Raw genomic sequence first — 6,269 nt, 5'->3', positions numbered from 1 at the left:
GGGCTGCAGGTAGCCTAGTGGTTAGAGCGTTGGGCCAGTAACTGAAAGGTTGCTAGATCGAATCCCGAGCTGACGAGGTAAAAATCTGTTGTTCTGCCTGAACAAGGCAGTTAACGTAGGCCGTCATTGTAAATAAAAAAAATTTTAACTGACTTGCGTAGTTAAATAAAGGTTAAAGGTTGTTTTTTAAAGTAGAGATACACCTGATAAACACACACACCTGATAATACACCACACTGATAATACACAACAGATGGCGCCGACAGAGATGCTCGCCTCGCTTCTCGTACTTAGAAAACTATGCAGTATTTATTTTTTTATGTATTATTTCTTACATTGTTAGGAAATCAATGGAAATCTTAAGTGTTATTACATTCAGCCGGGAAGAACTATTGGATATCAGAGCGACGTCAACTTACCAACATTATGACCAGGAATACGACTTTCCTGAATTGGATCCTTTGTTCGGTTCACCACCCAGGACATTGGATCTGATCCCAGAGGCCGACCCAAAACAACGGATCTTTTTAATCCAGAGGCCGACCCAAAACAACGGATCTGATCCCAGAGGCGACCCAAAACAACGGATCTGATCCCAGAGGCCGACCCAAAACAACTTGGATACCTGAATCCCAGAGGCCAGACCCAAAAACAACGGATCTGATCCAGAGGCCGACCCAAAAACAACGGATCTGTATCCAGAGGCCGACCCAAAACAACGGATCTGATCCCAGAGGCCGATCCCAAAACAACGATCTGATCCCAGAGGCCGACCCAAAACAACGGATCTTGATCCCAAGACCGACCCAAAACAACGGATCTGATCCAGAGGCCGACCCAAAAACAAGGATCTGATCCCAGAGGCCGATCCAAAACCAACGGGATCTGATCCCAGAGGCCGACCCAAAACAACGGATCTGATCCCAGAGGCCGACCCAAAACAACGTCGCCGCAGAAGAGGAAGACGGAGCTGCCTCTCACCGCTTCGGAGTATATTACTCACCAGTGTCTAGGCTCTAGACCACAAGGTAGACGAAATTCGAGCAAGGGTTGCCTTCCAGAGAGACATCAGAGATTGTAACATTCTCTGTTCCACGGAAACATGGCTCACTCGGGATATGTTGTTGGTGTCTGTACAGCCACTGGGATTCTTCATGCGTCGCGCCGACAGAAATAAACATCTCTCTGGGAAGAAGAAGGGCGGGGGTGTAGCCTTATGATTAACGAGGTGTGGTGTAATCATAACAACATACAGGAACTCAAGTCCTTTTGTTCACCTGACTTAGAATTCCTTACAATCAAATGCCGACCATACCATCTCCCAAGAGAATTCTCATCCTCAAGGAACTTCACTGGACTCTATGTAAGCTGGAAACCATATATCCTGAGGCTGCATTTATTGTAGATGGGGATTTTAACAAAGCAAATTTGAGAAGAAGGCTACCTAAATCTATCAGCATATTGACTGTAGCACTCGCACAATACACTGGACCACTGCCACTCTAACTTCCGCAATGCATACAAGGCCCTCCCCCCGCCATCCCTTCGGCAAATCCGACCACGACTCCATTTTCCTCCTACTGTCCTATAGGCAGAAACTCAAACAGGATGCACCCGTGACAAGAACCATTCAACGCTGGTCTGACCAATCAGAATCCACGCTTCAAGATTGTTTTGATCACGCGGACTGGGATATGTTCCGGTCAGTCTCAGAGAACAACATCGATCTATACGCTGATTCGGTGAGTGAGTTTATAAGGAAGTGTATAGGAGATGTTGTACCCACTGTGACTATCAAAACCTTCCCTAACCAGAAACTGTGAATAGATGGCGGAAGTTGCGCAAAACTGAAAGCGCGACCCACCGCATTTAACCATGGAAAGATGACTGAGAATATGGCCGAATACAAACAGTGTAGTWATTCCCTACCGCAAGGCAATCAAGCAAACTATATGTCGGTATAGGGACAAARTGGAGTCGCAATTCAACGGCTCAGACACTAGATGTATGTGGCAGGGTCTACAGGCAATTACGGACTACAAAAAGAAAACCAGCCACGTCACGGACACTGACGTTTTGCTTCCAGACAAACTAAACACCTTCTTTGCACGCATTGAGGATAATACAGTGCCACCGATGCGACCCGCTACCAAGGACTGCAGGCCTCCCCTCTCCTTCTCCGATGTGAGTAAGACATTTAAACGTGTTAAACCTCCCAAGGCTACTGGCCCAGACGGCATCTCTCAGAGCATGCCCAGACCAGCTGGCTGATGTGTTTACAGACATAATCAATCTCTCCCTATCCCAGTCTGCTTTCCCCACATGCTTCAAGATGGCCACCATTGTTCCTGTACCCAAGAAGGCAAAGATAACTGAACTAAATGACTATCGCCCCATAGCACTCACTTTTGTCATCATGAAGTGCTTTGAGAGACTAGTCAAGGATCATATCACCACCACCTTACCTGCCACCCTAGATCCACTTCAGTTTGCATACCACCCCAACAGGTCCACAAACAATGCAATTGCCATCACACTGCACACTGCCATATCCCATCTGGACAAGAGGAATACCTATGTAAGAATGCTGTTCATTGACTACAGCTCAGCATTCAACACCATAGTACCCTCCGAGCTTATCATTAAGCTTGAGGCCCTGGGTCTCAACCCCGCCCTATGCAACTGGGTCCTGGACTTTCTGACGGGTTGCCCCCAAGGTGGTGAGGGTTGGAAACATCTCCACCCCGCTGATCCTCAACACTGGGCCCACCCAAGGGTGTGTTCTCACCCCTCTCTGTTACTCCCTGTTCACCCATGACTGCGTGGCCATTCACGCCTCCAACTCAATCATCAGGGTTGGCAGACGACAGACAGTGGTAGGCTTGATTACCAACAACAACGAGACGCCTACATGGGAGGAGGTGAGGGCCCTCGGAGTGTGGTGTCAGGAAAATAACCTCTCACTCAACGTCAAACAAAACAAAGGAATGATCGGACTTCAGGAAACAGCAAGAGGGAGCACCCCCTATGCACATCGACGGGACCGCAGTGAGAAGTTGGAAGCTTCAAGTTCCTCGGCGTACACATCACTGACGATCTGAAATGGTCCATCCACACAGACATGTGGTGAAGAAAGGCTGCAACAGCGCCTCTTGAAACCTCAGGAGGCTGAAGAAATTTGGCTTGTCACCTAAAACCCTCAAACTTTTACATTTGAGAGCATCGCTCTGTCAGGCTGTATCACCGCCTGGTACGGGCAACTGCACCGCCCACAACGCAAGCTCTCCAGAGGGTAGTGAGGTCTGCACAAGCATCACAGAGGCAAACTACCTGCCCTCCAGGAGACCTACACCACCCGATGTCACAGGAGGCCAAAAGACTATCAAGGACAACAACCACCGAGCCACTGCCTGTTCACCTCCCTACATCCAGAAGGCGAGGTCAGTATTGGTGCATCAAAGCTGGGACCGAGAGCTGAAAACAGCTTCTATCTCAAGACCATCAGACTGTTAAACAGTCATCACAACACAGAGAGGCTGCTGCCAACATACGACTCAAATCATTGGCACTTTATAAATGGATCACTATCACTCTAAATAATGCCACTTTAGTATGTACATATCTTACATTACTCATTTCATTTATACCATCTATTGCATCTTGCCTTTGCCGCTACATGCTACATATTTGCTTATTCACCTTAGATTTGTGTGTATTAGGGTTAGTTGTGTGGAATTTGTTTAGATACTTGTTAGATATTACTGCACTGTTCAGAACCAGAAGCACAAGCATTTCACTACACTCGCGTTACACATCTTGCTAAACCATGTGTTGTACCAATAAAATGTGATTTATTTTGACAACCTAGTATAACATCTGATCCAAGCCAGCCGCCTTGAGGAACACTGTAATGTTACGATGGCCATACTGTGAAATCAGCTGACTTTCACACAACACCATATTTTCCTCACACTCTTCTTCCTCTCGTCCTTTAGGGAGCGGGGGGTCCGCAGCTCGTGGTGTGTGTTGACGTGTGGGTGGGCGTTGCTGTGTTACGCCGTTGGCGGCGGCCATTCTTACATAACTCTTGACAGCTGGACCTAGAGAGGCGGGACGGGTGGCCGCTCTGTGGACAGACGGAACATTCAAGTACGAGGTGGCAGGTCAAGACCCGGCTTTCAGCCGCGGGCACGGTGAGAAGCAAAGGTTACGGTTCAAAATGGAAAAATCAGACTTTTTATCAATTAGACTTTTATTACAAGGGAGAAAACATATCACATAATTGCCATCAAAGGAAAGATTTGCATATCTCAAGTATAAGCCCACGGATCCATTGTTTGAGGACAGAAGAACCAGACAGCTAACCCCTCAGCGTACCCTCAAGCCCCCTCAGACAGCAACCCTTCAGACAGGCACCCCTCAGACAGCAACCCTCAGACTGCACCCCTCAGTACTGCAGCCCCCTCAGATGGCACCCCCTCAGACAGGCAACCCCCTCAGACGTCCAACCCCCCTCAGGACAGCAAACCCCCTCATGCATCCACAGCAACCCCTCAGACAGCAACCCCTCCAGAACTCAGACACAACCCCCTCATGAACAGCAACCCCCTCAGACAGCACCCTAGACTCACCCCCTCGACAGCAGACCCCTAGAAGCAACCCCCTCAACGCACTCGAAGCAACCCCCTGAGTCTGCAACCCCCTCAGATCAGCACCAGACTCTCTCCCTTCAACTCAGACAGCAACCCCTCAGACGCAATCCCCCTCAGACTGCATCCCCTCAGACCCCCTCAACGATCTTCTCAGGCAACTCTCATCATCCCCCCTCAGACAGCACCCCTCGCAGACTCAACGACCTCAGACAGCAACCCCCTGCAGACTTGCCAGACAGCAACCCCTCAGACAGCAAACTCAAACCCTCAGACAGCAACCCCCTTCAGCAAGCAACCCCCTCAGACAGCACACCCCTCAGTTACTGCACTCCCTCAGATAGTAACCCCCTTCAGTCTGCAACCTCAAGACAGCAGACCCCTCAGACAGACCCCGCTAATCCAAGATAGCGAACCCTTCAGAAAGTTTCAACCCGATACAGTACATACCCACCGCTCAGAGACAGACAACCCTATCGCAAATCCTCTCAGACAGCAGTAAAACCCTCCCATTCATGTCAAGATCGACAACCCTCCCAACACAACCTCCCAAAGACAGCAATACCCCATCGCATCACCCCTCAAACAGCACCAGGTCAATCAAGATCAGGGACATACATAAGCGTTTCCAATACTACAGTACTCCATACCCTCCACTGTTCTCAAGACACAGTACATACCCAATCCTCACCTCTTTTCCAAGACGACAGTACATACCCATCCATCACCTGTCTCCCAAGAGTACAGTACATACCATCCATCACCTGTCTCCAAGACACAGTACATACCCATCCATCACTTTCCAAGGACTCAGTACATACCCATCCATCACCTGTCTCCAAGACGACAGTACATACCATCCATCACCTGTCTCCAAGAGACAGTCACATCGCCCTCCATCACCTGTCTCCAAGACTACAGTACATACCCATCCATTCACCTGTCTCAAGACGACAGTACATACCCATCCACACCTGTCTCCAAAACTACAGTACATACCCATCATCACCTGTCTCCAAGACTACAGTACATACCCATCATCACCTGTCTCCAAGACGACAGTACATTACCCATCCATCACCTGTCTGCCAAGACTTTTCTAAGTTATTATATGTATGTTGTATATCTAACTCCTCCCCTGTCTGCTAGGCACAGTCAGCACATGTAGCAATCAGTGTGTATGGCTGTGAGGGGCGTAGCGGGGATCGCCACCTGGACAGCCCCGGGCCTTCGCACGTAACGGACTGGACATCTTCCACATCGCCACGGAAACTAGCCTGGGCAGCGTCTGGAAGATCCGCGTCTGGCACGACAACAAAGGTAGGAGGACCCAACAACACACTACAAACACCACACACACACACACACAAACACACACACACACACTAAAACACACTCAACACACACACAACACACACACAACCACACACTCATGCAGGCACTTTGGATTTTTGAAAGGCATGTACAAAGTACAATGTAATATTATTTATTATTCATATATTCTATTATTATTCTATTATTATTATTATTCATATTATTATATATTATCATTATTCATTATTCATATTATTATTCATATTATTATTTCCATTATCTATTATATTTCAATTATTCATATTA

Source organism: Salvelinus sp. IW2-2015, unplaced genomic scaffold (genome assembly GCF_002910315.2).
Source record: "Salvelinus sp. IW2-2015 unplaced genomic scaffold, ASM291031v2 Un_scaffold5299, whole genome shotgun sequence".
NCBI classification, from domain to species: domain Eukaryota; kingdom Metazoa; phylum Chordata; class Actinopteri; order Salmoniformes; family Salmonidae; genus Salvelinus; species Salvelinus sp. IW2-2015.
This window is presented reverse-complemented; position numbering follows the sequence as displayed.